The sequence below is a fragment of the Pelodiscus sinensis genome, chromosome 19 (genome assembly GCF_052426305.1).
Source record: "Pelodiscus sinensis isolate ZL-2025 chromosome 19, ASM5242630v1, whole genome shotgun sequence".
In the NCBI taxonomy this organism is placed as follows: domain Eukaryota; kingdom Metazoa; phylum Chordata; order Testudines; family Trionychidae; genus Pelodiscus; species Pelodiscus sinensis.
In genome coordinates this window covers 32,618,362-32,631,491 of record NC_143070.1, presented here as the reverse complement: position 1 = coordinate 32,631,491, position 13,130 = coordinate 32,618,362, and positions in this window count along the sequence as shown.

Genomic DNA, 13,130 nt, shown 5'->3' with positions numbered 1-13,130 from the left:
CAATAAGCTGAGGGGCTGCAAAAGGCCCTTGTGATGTCACTGCCACACCCACCCCTGCCCTCCAGGGCTAATGTCCTGCCCCAAGCAGCCCCTTTGCATGGCTGAGCTGCTCCCAGGGGTGAAAGTGACACATTTCTTACAGGGAGTCCTGGGAGATGAAGCAGCTGGAGAGAAGCCAGGAGAGCAGAGGCCAGCCTGAGAGCTGAGAGTCAGAGGTGCCCATGAAACGGGCTGACCATTTTGCAGAGAACAGGCCAGAGCCCTTCTCCTGTCGCTGGAGAGATGGAAATGGGACCGTTCCTTGTGGGGAAAGAAGTGGGTGTGTGGGGAATGGGGTTTGAGCTCAAACCTCCTCACAGACCAGAACCCCACATTAGGGGCAAGAAAGAGCCTTGAGTCAGGCAGTGGAGAACACTTGGCTCCTGTTATGCTGTGATGGGATAGTAGGAAACTTTTCACACACAGCCTGGCTAGCTCGGTTGGAAGAGTGTGAAATGCTTAATCTCAGGGTTATGGTTTCAAGCCACATTCTGGGCAGTGCCATTCCTTAACTCACATTCTCAGCCTGTGAGCAATTGGCTCTCTTTTTTCACCAGGGTTTTAGAAAGAAAAAGTCTAGTCCTGGGGTCCAGCTTTAGTAGAACCAAAGAGAGAACCAACTGCAATTTCCATCTTCTGAGGAGAAGGGAAGAGGATTTTCTTCTCTTCAGTTCTCGCCACATCAGCCCAGGGGGGAGAAAAAATAACCCTCCGTCCGCTGATTGTCCCCCGTCAGCTTCTGTAGCTTCACCTCCTTCCACAGCAGCTCCAGCTTTGAGCTACAAATCTCAAGGGGCTGGTGAGGAAATTAGGCGCTTCCCTGAGAACAAGAGGTGGAGTGTTCACAAGGAGCATCCCCCTCCTCTGCAGAGCAGGGTGTTAGAAAGAGCCAGGAACAGAACAGTCAGCCAAGTTCCATCCCTTGCTCTGTGGTGTAGTGGTTATCGTGTTTGCCTAACATACAAAAGGTCCCTGGTTCAAAGCCAGGCAGAAACACAGGGTCTTCTCTTATTGCGGTGCCCAGGTAACTGCAGCTGCTGCTGACCAGCCTGTTGATGAGCCCAACGCTCATGTGACGGGGGGGGGGGGTAACGTCAGCTGATAATGCCCCTGGGCACCAACCTGGGAAAGGAAGATGAATCAGGCCAGGCAGCTGCTTGTGCCTTGACCTCCCCTGCCCTGGGAGGCTGGTGCATTGGGCCGGCTCTGCCTGCTGCCTCCCTTGTGTGACTTGCCCAGTGTAACAGGCCAAATGTCAGAAAAGCCTCTTCCAAAAAAAAAAAAAAAAAAGCAGAAGAAAAAGCTGCACAAATTGGGTTTTGAAATTTGCGTAGCTTTTCCCAGAAGAGCAGCGTAGGGCAGACATAGCCTGAGCCTTGCTCAGCACTGGAGGAGACAGAGAGGGATAAAACGATCTAATGGCGCCTGTAGCCTTTCAGAACAACTCCCAGCCCCAACCGCAAGAACCAGCCCTTCCCTCCATCTTCAGTGGGGTCTGCTGGGAACTGTCTGGACTCAAGCCAACCAAGTTTCACCCTAAGGATTGCCTGTTCTGTAAAAGCTGCGCCCTGGAAATGAGAAAGCAGCTAAAGTGACACTCGTGGGACTTTAACCCACAAACTTTGAATGTCTAGCTGGGCTCACATGAATCACTGCAGCTTAAAATAGTGATAGAAATGTAGCCATGTTAGTGTAGGGTAGCTGAAACAAAATACAGAAAAAAACCAGTTTCTTGCCATTTCAACCAGAAAGGACATTGTCTCAATGACTTAATTACCTGCATCCTGCTTCTAAAGCCCTTTAAAACTGCACTTTAAAGGGAATCCTCTGAACTGTTATTCATGCTAAAATTCAACACTTTACAGCAGGGTCCTAACAAAGACTCTAGTTATCTTACCCATTACAAAGATAGCTTCCCCAATTATCACCTCTAATATCATTAGCTCACAGACATTTACCTTCCCCCCCGCATCCCTGTTCTGTTCTGAAATTTGATTTGTCCTTTTCATATGTGTTTGGTTTTTTTAATTGTATCCGTTGATATATATGGTTGTGACAATTTTCTTCCACTATTTGATCAGAGGAAGTGAGTCTGGCCCACGAACGCTCATCATCTAATAAACCATCTTGTTAGTCTTTAAAGTGCTACATAGTCCTGTATTTTGTTGCAGCTTAAAAGTCCAACATGCTTTCCATTGCATCACAGAGCCTGAGATCTCCACTCTCTGCTTTGCAGCATGGCAATTGCTGGTGGCAAAGAAAGGGGAGCTGGGTCTGTCTCTTTTGGGAGAGCAGGTAGGAAAAGGTAGGAGGCCACTGAGCCTCTGACAGTGAAAATAAGGGATAAGAGCTGAGCTGCAGTTGGAAAATGGGGGCATTGATCCCACGGCCTCTCACATGCTAAGCAAGCACTCTACCACTTGAGCTAATTCCCCTGTTTGCAAAAGCTGCTACTGCCCCACCCACCTTGTTCCAGAGCCCACAACATCTCTGGGGCTTCCCAAGGCACCTTTCTAAAAGGGCCACTTGTGGGACTGACACCCGTGGGCCGGCTAGCTCGGAGGTTTAGGAGGTGGTGCTTATATCACACAGACACATCTGAATAGCAAGCCCCTTGTTTCAAACCATAACGGGCTCGCTATTCCGACGTCCCTGCAAACCTCATGGCACGAGGAGTGAGGGGCGTTTTGGAATAGTGATTTATTTGGAACCAAGTGCTGTGTAGCCAGCACCAAATTACAAAATAAGCTATTTCAAAATTGACTCTAAATAAGCTACTGAATTGCATTGCTTATTCTGAGCTATGGGACACACCCCTAGTGAGTTAGAGCCCAGCTCTGCCCCCAGATCCCTGCTCCACCCACCCACTGCTGCCTTGCAGGCTCATGTCCTGCCCCTGGCCAGCCCCTTGGCATGTGTGAGCTGCTCCCCCTGCCCCCGTCGCTCAGGGCTGGTTCTGAGGCTCATGCAGGGAACATCAGAGGCTGCTCAGGGTGCCACGTTGCTAGGCCAGGGGCCCTCCTGTGGGGCTGTGAGTGTTGCTGTCCCTGTTGTACAGACAGGGCCATAGAGCCAGGGAGAGATTCACTTATCAGGCCAATGTCACTCAGTGAGTTAGAGCCAAGATCTGCCCCCAGCTCCCTGCCCCACCCACCGACGTGCTGACTCCCTCTCTGCCATGGGGCTGTTTGCATTGGCCTCTTCTCTCTGGAACCAGGGTTAAGCCACAGCTGAGACTCTGGGCAGGGGACTGGGTATGGGGGGGGTCTGAGTGTGGGAGGGGGAGCGTGTGTTCCTCTGGCTCAGCTTTTCCCTTTCTTCTACCCCAGCAATTGCCCTGCTGCAAAGCAGAGGGAGAGGATGAGGATCTATCTTTACTTTGGGGTTCTGTGGCACAAGCATAAGCATGTTAGCTCTCTAAGCAGTGGTGCTTGAAATGAGCCAGTCCACTTATTCGAAGGTTCTGGGTTCAAATCCCACCACTGTCACTTTTATCTGATTTCCAGAGCAGCTTTCACAGAACAGGCTGGACCTGCCCCTGTTGCATGATGGGAGTGGCAGGGAGCTTGTGACAGGACCTTTCTGGGTACAAGAGACGTGCCTGTAACTCTAATGTCTGGCTATGACACTCCAGCAGTAGGGCTGTCCAGCCCGATTCAGACCAGGCCGGTTGGAACCTCTTGTGCTCATCGAAGGGGATTGTGCACTTGCTGCCTTGGGAGCCTGGGTCACATTGCAGAGCTCCCCCAGGGCAGTCCCATGGCGTCACCAGGCCGGCCTTCCGCACCCTCAGCAATGTAGCTGTGTTCTATCCTTCCCCTTCAGTAACAACCGGACATTCCCCACCCAGCCCCAGCCACTGTGGGACCCCTAAGAGCAGTGTGAGCACCAGTGTAGCTCCCTGATGAGACACTTCCCTGGTTTTGGGAGGGAGACGAGACGTCAAGGCCCATGACTTGGAGCCAGCTACAGATACCCATGGAAAGCTGATTTTCAGAGGGGTGTGATCAGCCCTTCCTGTGTATCTGGCTTCTTCAAAGGGCCTTAATCAGGAGCTATAAGTTGAAGAAGGGCCATTTAGAAGGGTGAATGTCTGGTTCGGGGGAGAGGAGTGGCCTAATGGAGAAGGCACTGCCCTTCTAAGCAAGGAATTGTGAGTTCAAGTTCTCCCTGGGGTGATCGTTTCCTTTCAGTTGTAAAGAACTTACCTTTCTCTGCTCTTTGACAGAGTTGGCAAGGCTGCTCTACAGTGGCTGTCTCCCTTTCTATGGAAGCTGTTCAGATCCCTCACTAGCCAATGCTGGTGTTAGGTGCAGATCTGAGTGCTAAAAGCCCAGGTGTGCAAAGTCAGAATGAAGGGATGTGTTGTGCTCTAGAAGGCCCAGGAGTGACAGCCAGAGGGAGGTGGCTGTGGCAGAGCAGGGTCTGTCTGGAGACAAAGCGGAGCCTGAGGATGAGAAGGCCCATGAGAGGCAGAGACTCCAGAGCAGTGGGGTGGTTAGTTATTTGGTCTGGCAAACTGACAGACAATCCCCAGGCCCTGAGCATGGTGCGGGCAAGGCCCATGGGGCAGTTTGCCTGGTGGGGTTTGGGAGGTGGAGAAGCTGGGAATCTCTGTGAGTGGATAAGGTCCCTGGCTGAGCTGTGCCCCCTGCCGTGTGTGTGACTCAAACTGTCCCTCATCCCCTTTTGTGTGTCTGTTGCGCTTCCAGCGTCTTTCCTCAGGCACGTTCATCTGGCAAAGACCCCCCCCCCACACACACCCAGCAGAAGGGTTTTCCTGCAGCCACCGGCCCCAGCCCCTCTCTCCAGGGAACTGCAGCCCCTCGGACCAGGCAGCTGCTCCCAGCATTCAGGAGGCACCAGGCCGAGAAGAAACCGTCTGACACGGTGCTGCCAGGGAGGGGCCTCACTGCTAGTCGCTGTTCCTGTTCCAGGAACGGAGCGAGTTTTGTTGTGTGCACCAATATTGAGGGCGTGTGCACCTGTTTGTGTGTGAGCCCCCATGGCACCTGCCTACTCCTGTTGAGGGATGAAGGGTCCCCTGGCCCCATAGTTCCTGGTGGGGAGAAATGGAGGGATCCTTGAACCTATATTTCCTGTTGGGGAAGGGTGGAGGGACCCCAAGCCCTATAGCACCTGCCAGGAGGGACCCTGATCCCTTATCTCCCAATACAGTTTCAGTTTTTCCCTGGCGGATGCTCCAGACATGAGGGATGCCAGTGCACTGGCCCAGCCTGAGCTAGCAGTAATTTCATGCATGCAGGGAAATGCTCTGGCTTAAACATCCCTCCTCCCTGCCCACATTCAGCACTTCTCCCCCTCACAGAGCTGCTGCCACCGCTACGGGAGGCGGATGAACTGCAGGTGCGGGACAGCTCCCTGCCAGCAGGGACGGCAGCCAAGGCACCAAATATCGCTGGGTCTGCAGCCAGTGTTGGGAACCGGGCAGGGAACAGGAGGCTTTTGAGTCACACACGTCTCAGGTAGGACGGACCCTCACTGAGCCCAGACTGTGGTCCAGGTCCTAGCCAGGAATGTATCCGGGGCTGGTTTGTGACACTCTCAGGCCGTGTCTACACTGGGCGTAAGAGCGACGCTGCCGCGGTCGATGTTCCGGGCTCTAGGGAAGACCGGCTGATTAGAACTAAGCTGTGCAGAGTCTTGTCAAGGGAACCGCAACTTCTCTGGGTATTTGCTGAGTTTTATATGAGGGTTTATCAGAAGGGACGTTGTGGGCTCTGGAACAAGGTGGATGGGGCAGGAAAGCTCTGCATAGGCAGGGGAATTAGCTCAAGTGGTAGAGCACTCGCTTTGCATGTGAGAGGCAGCAGGATCGATACCCACATTCTCCAGTGATAGATGTTTGCTACTTCCTCTTTTCCACAGGCAGAGCCAGCCAGGGGCTAAGTGTTTCTAAGGGTTCCTTCCCTCTTCCTTAAGGCAACAGGCTGGTTTCCACAGTCCGGGAGCAGTTCCCTGGCTAAAATCAGGCAGGCAAAGTCCAGCCTGTAACACCCAGGGGAGGGGATTCACCTACCTGGGGAGGGCAGGAACAGACCAGCACTTGGGAGCTTGGCTGCCAGCTGCTTAGCACATCTGGACACAGAAGAATCCCAAGACTTGGTTCTGCCAGACTCCAGTTTCCCCTTTTCTGTTTCTTTTCAGCTCCCTGCAAACTGCCTCCCAGCTGTGGGTGAGGCTGAGTGTGTGTGAAACCAGCTGCGCTTTGGATGATTTTGTTAATTGTGTAAAAAGCCTCAGGCACCTCTTCTGCCTGGGGAGGTGTCTGGAATATACACCTAGTGTGACAACACTCTGGGGTTTTACACCTTTAACCTCACCCAGGGATTGACGACAAGTCTGTCTCCTGTGTCCATCTCCGCCTCAGGCCAAGTGTTTGCATGTTTTATATCTAAGGAAACTCCTCCTTCCTTTTCCCTGCCAGTCCTTCCTTAGCGAGCTGTACCCTTCTGTGCCAAAATTCCAGTCGTGTATTATCCCACCAAGTCCCTGTGATACCAGCTTCTTCCTGCTTATTACTCATCATTCATGTCTGTCTTTACCAGCATCTAAGACACAGATTAGAGTTTGCTTCCCAGTGGTCCCGTGTCGCTCCTTTGTATCTGCTGTTACAGCCCCTGCTCTCTCCCATTTCTGCCCCATCTCCCAGGTGTCCATGTTGTTCACTTACCTGTGGGCTTTGGGCACCTACCCCCATCAAACCTAGTTTAAAGCCTCCTCACTAGGGTAGCCAGTCTGCACCCAAATACTCTTCCCTTCCTTGACAGGTGAACCCCGTCCCTGCTGAGCAGCCCTTCCTGCAACAGCATCCCATGGGCAAGGGAGCCAAAGCCCCCTACCCATGGAGCTTTCTGTGCCCAGGAAGCCAGACCCCGCCAGGGCTGGAAGGCGGGAGGGAAATGGGGAATGGCTGCACTTTGGGAGTCAAAGGTCTTTTCTGGGACCATAAAGTAGAAGAGTTTTGAGCAATTTTGTGGGTGGGCACCATGGCTTATCCTAATACATGGAAAGTGCCTGGTTCGCAATCAGGCAGAAACACAGGGTCTTCTCTTATTGCGGCTCCCCTTGGCGCCCACAAGGCAGTTTGGGTATGTCTACCCTTGCACCCTCTTTTAAGAGAGGGATGCAAATGAAGACATTCAAAATAGTAAATGAAACTGGGATTTAAATATTCCGTGCTTCATTTGTACATTTGCATTATGGCGCTATTTCAAAATAACAGACACTGTTAAGGTGTGGTTAGTTCAAGAGAAATAACTGATAAACCTCATTGTATTAAAGGGGCCCTTGTGGCAGGCACTGTGGCTTAGCTGGCTAAAGTGCCTGCATCATAAACAGGAGAGCCTGGGTTAAAGTCTCAGTGGTGCCTTTCAGAGCCTTTGCTCACATTTTCCTATGTCCTTCTGGGACACATGGAACCCATGGAACTGCTGGTTCAGGAAAAGGCTGATTGGGGAGGAGTGTTGGGAAGAAGGAAACCACAAGCCTGGAGCAGGTGCAGAGGCTGCTGTGACTGGCACTGGCAAGGCAGGGCTCTGACTGCAATTGCTGGGACAGGAGAGCCAGCACTACACACTCATGGCTTCTTGCACAAGAAAATCAAAAAGTCTTGTGCAAGAAAATGTCCACACTGCCATGTGTGAGCTGTGTTTTTGCACAAGAGCACCCTAGGCAGTGTGGACGCTTTCTTGTGCAAGAAATCTCTGCTGAGCGTCCACACTGCCCTCTTGTGCAAGAGGGCTTACACCTGTCAAAAAAGAGCGTAGCTCTTGCACAAGGAGCCCTCTCTTACCACGCCATACTGTAAATTTATTTGTGCAAGAGCGGGCAGGCAGTGTAGACGTTCTGCAGATTCTTGCGCAAGAACGGCTGTACTGCCTACCTTTCCTGAACCAAGTGTAGACATAGCCCTAGAGAGCCTGAAGGTGAAACCTCTGCAGCCATGGAGAGTGAGGGTCTGTGGGCATCAGGTGCTTCTCACTTGTGGTTTCCTTCTTCCCAATACTCCTCCCCAATCAGCCTTTTCCTGGACCAGCAGTTCCATGGGTGGCCAGGGGAGGACTAGTCTGTGTCCCAGAAGGACATAGGAAAATGTGAGCAAAGGCTCTGAAATGCACCACTGGGACTTTAACCCAGGATCTCCTGTTTACAAGGCAGGTGCTTTAGCCAGCTAAGCCATGGTACCCTGCTCAAACAGTTTAGTGAAACTGTTCTACTCTATGGTCCCAGACAACACCTTTGACTCCCAAAGTGCAGCCATTCCCCATTTCCCTCCCGCCCTGGCAGTGTCTGGCTCCCTGGGCACACAAAGCTACAGCTCAGTGGGCAGAGGCTCTGACATGCACATCTCCCCCAGCTGCTGGCACTGTGGATCTCACCTTGAGGTTGGGCACAGTTGGGGGGAGGGAGAAGTGCAACAAACATTATCTGGCTTGTAAACTCCTGGCTCTCAGGGTTTGGGTTGGTGTCCCCAGGTGGGGACCTGGCCTCCTTTGGTTTGGTCTCTTCCTGAGGGCACAGAATTAATAAGAGAGAATTCCTTCCCTTCCAGCAATATGAGTTGGCCAAAGGGTTAGTAACAGACTATTTGCCCAAACTGAAGTATTGGTAAGAAAAGCCTTTTTGGAATAGTGGTTATTGGGTTTGTTTAACATGCAGCAGATCGTTGGTTCAAAACTCTCTAGAAACATAGGCTCTTCAGGTGTCCCTGCTGATGGGACAGGCATGTTCTACTCTGAGTCGCGGGTCTCAGTACTTGGGTAGCTTGTTTCCCTGCTGAAGGTTGTGCAGGGTTGTCCTGGAAGCTCTGGTCCTAGGTGGTTTCGGATGCAAGTTCTTCTTCCCAGTCTTACTTTCCCTTTTCCTCCTTCTTCTACTTCTCTTTTCCCCTTTTCCTTCTTCTTCCTGGTCTCCTTCTTGTACCCCACTTTATATAGTGAAAATTGAGTCCTACTTAGCAATATCTTAATCAATTATTTTAATATAATTTTACTAACCAGTCATAAGATACTATTGTGATTTACCTAACCAATCATACTCCACCACCTTAGTTGATTGACATCTAGCAAAATTAATTATACAGCAGACAGAAACAGATCCAAACCAGACAGCGACCACCCAGACAAACAATAGGAAAGGGAAGACAATCATCATAGAATGCCAATTGCACAAACACAACTATTGGTAAGCGGTTTCTTGCCAGACAAAACGGTGTTTAAGTTTTCTCTACCCATCTTGAGATCTGTTTCTTATCTGGTAACAGTGGGTGCCACTAGGATAAGATCCCTTCTCACAGCTTAGGGTACGTCTAAACTACATGCCTCCGTCAACGGAGGCATGTAGATTAGACAGATCGGCAGAGGGAAATGAAGCCGCGATTTAAATAATCGCGGCTTCATTTAAATTTAAATGGCTGCCCCGCTCTGCCGATCAGCTGTTTGTCGGCAGAGCGGGTCAGTCTAGACATTCCCCGGTCGACAGAAAACCCTTTTGTCGACTGCCCCGTTATGCCTTGTGGGATGAGGTTTACCGGGGCGGTCGACAAAAGGGTTTTCTGTTGACAGAGGAACGTCTAGACTGACCCGCTCTGCCGACAAACAGCTGATCGGCAGAGCGGGGCAGCCATTTAAATTTAAATGAAGCCGCGATTATTTAAATCGCGGCTTCATTTCCCTCTGCCGATCTGTCTAATCTACATGCCTCCGTCGACGGAGGCATGTAGTTTAGACGTACCCTCAGTGTGACACTATTTCAATGTCATTTATATGGAATGTGAGCATGTGATTCCGTGCTTTATAGCTAATTGCTGCTGTGCTCCAGTCTGGCTGCAGAAGAAGGCTTTAGTTTAGACCTACTGAATAGCTACAGGCCTTCCAATCGGGCTACAGAAAAACCATATTGTTAAAGAAGACATTTCCAGGCCAAAGACAGCAGGACACACAAAGCAAAGTAAACACAACTACAAAGCAACTCGAAACCTCAGTCTTCTGAACTGAATTCAGACACCTTATCCTTTAGGCCACACACTATTAGCTTTTTTAGCAATGGATTTCTTGAAATGTGTAAGCAGGGAAAAGTCTAGCTAGTCCATCAGGTTTTATTAGTTTCCTTGTTTGGGGGGTTAGAAATCACATCTGAGCTAGTGAATTATTCTTATTGTGTGTAACTAAGGATTGCAGCCCAGGGATTTTTCCTGAGTCTATTTTACTTGGTGGCTATGTACCACCTAGGCTATCTCCATACTGCCATTGCCCATCCCAAGGGAGGTGGGGTAGAGTCATTCTCCATGGGTGCAGAGGTTGCACTCTCAGGCTATGACTACATTGGCGTGATCTTGCGCAAGCACTCTTTTGCGGGAGAGTTCTTGTGCAAAAACTCTTCCAGAAGAGAGCGTCTACACTGGCATGTGCTTTTGCGCAAGAGCATCCATGCCAGTGTAGACGCTCTCTTGCGCAAGAAAGCTCTAATGGCTATTTTAACAACAGGGCTTTCTTGCGCAAGAAATTCATGTTGCCTGTCTACACTGGCCTCTTGCGCAAGAACAGTTGTGCAAAAGGGCTCATTCCTGAGCAGGAGCATCATAGTTCTTGCGTGAGAAGCCCTGATTTCATACATTAGAACGTCAGTTTACTTGCGCAAGAACACGCTGCCCGAGTAGACAGGCAGCGAGTTTTTGTGCAAGAGCAGTTGCTTTTGTGCAAGATCGCGCCAGTGTAGACAGCCTCAGGATCTCTGGGCACTGACACTTCCAGGGAATCACAAGGGCATGTGGCAGCAGCCTCTGCACCTGCTCCAGGCTTGTGGTTTCCTTCTTCCCAACGCTCCTCCCCAATCAGCCTTTTCCTGAACCAGCAGTTCTATGGGTGGCCAGGGGAGGCCTCTTCTGTCCCCCAGAAGGGGATAGGAAAATGGGAAATGAAAGCTACAGCAAGGCACCACTGGGACCAAAACACAGGATTTCTTGCTTAGTAGACAGGTGTTTCAGCCAACTAAACCATGGTGCCCTCCTCAACCAGGCTTGTAAAACAGTTCTACTCTATGGTCCCAGATAAGCCACAGTGCCCACCTCCAAAGCCTCTTTAAAACTGTTCTAATTTATGGCCCCAGACGACACCTTTGACTCCCAAAGAGCGACCAGTCCCCATTTCCCTCCAGCTTTCCCACCCTGGCGGTGTCTGGCTCCCTGGGCACAGAAAGCTACAGCTCAGAGGGCAGAAGCTCTAGCACGCACCTTTCCCCCAGCCGCTGGGACTGTAGAGTTGCCTTGAGGTTGGGCAGGGTTGAAGGAAAACAGAAGTGCAATAAACATTGCTTGTCTGGATTGTAAACCCCTTTATCTCAGCGGTTGGATTGGAGTCCGCAGGTGGGGGGCCCAAACTTCTTCAATTTACTCCCTTCCTGAGTGCACAGAATTAACAAGAGAGTATTTCTTAACCCCAGAGCAATCGGAGTTGGCCAAGGAGTTACTAACAACATTTTTGTCAACATTTAAGTACAGTTAAGGAAACCCTTAGGGGTGTTTCTGTGAGTTTTTAGACTAAGGTTCATTCAATTGGTTTGTTTTTTTGTGGACCTTCCCCTACCGCACCCCTAGAGACTCTGGAACAAAGAAGACATGAGAAGAACCCAACTTTCTTCCTTTTGCTGTGAAATGGATGGATCTAGCTCAGGTTTCACTCATGTGAAGTACCTGTGACAACCCCTGTGCTCCTCTGCCCCTCATCAGCAATGTCATCCACTTGTGGGGGGAAGCATGTGCCCTGAGACTTGTAGAAAGGACAACCTGAACAAACCCAAGCTATGCAGGCACCCTTCGATAGCTCAGCTGGCAGAGTGGAGGACTGTAGTGTGTGTTTGGCAAGTGATCCTTAGGTCGCTGGTTCAACTCCTGCTCGAAGGAGCCATTGTTTTCCCTCCAGCCTGTCCTTAGAAGAAAGCAACCAAAGTGATTGCCTTGGGTCCATGTCTTCAGTTGACTTCAGCACTGCAATTGACAGAAAGATTGTGGGGAGGAGCTGCCAATCACATTTCTTGGGCTGCGCAGGTTCTGTCCACACACAAAAGTTCTTTCGGAACAATGGCCGTTATTCCACAACAACAATGCAAGAGTCTACACAGCAATTCCGTTATTTTGAAATAATTCTGAACTAACAGACGGCTTATTCTGACTTCTGCAAACCTCATTCTACGAAGAATAACATGTAATCCAAATTAGCTATTTCAAAATAAGGTCTGTGTAGATGCGCCACTGCTGCTAGTTTGAACTAGCCCCTGCACAGGGCCAGTCTGAGTTATTTTTCCTGGGGCTCTAAATCAAGGTAGCTCATCTACACTGGGGAGCCTGCTCGGACTATTCTGAGGTTTCCCTGCTGTGTAGACGTGCTAGTTCGAAATAAGCTATTTTGGAATCACTATTCAAGGACAGCTTATTCCAAACTAAATGAGCTGTGTAGTCGTATCCAGAGAGATGAAGCAGCAGGAGGGAAGTCAGGAGTCCAAAGGCCACCCTGAGAGCTGAGTATCCCAGGTGCCCCATGCACAGTCCACTCTATGGGTCCCATGGTGTAAGGGGCAGCACCCATGACTTTGAATTCTGCAATCTGAGTTCAAGTTTCAGTGGGTCCTGCTGGTGGGGGGCTTGTTATGAAGTTTTTCACACTGCACGGCTGTGTCTATGCTGCAGGCTTTTTGCACAAGAACCACTGTTCTCCTTCCTCTGCCGGAGAGGGAGCCAGCTCATTCCCCTGAGCCCACCTACAGATGAGGCAGGGTCTGGAGAGGTGACACAGCTGAATGGAAAAAGCAAGGAGAGAAGAGTTTCAGCTACCAGCTGAGAACCTCAAGCACAGAGCCCTGTGATGGTCCCATAGGGGAAGGGGTCAGGAGCTTGAATCTTATAAGCTGAGTTCAAATCTCAGTGGGACCTGCTGGGGAATTGTTGGTTTGTGTAAATCCTTGAATATTGATCTTCTTGCCCCTCTGGCTCAATTCTACTTTGTGCTTCTTCACTTTCTCAATGTAAGGACTTTGGAGAAAACTCTGAAATGTCTGCTCCAGTGGGGCAATGG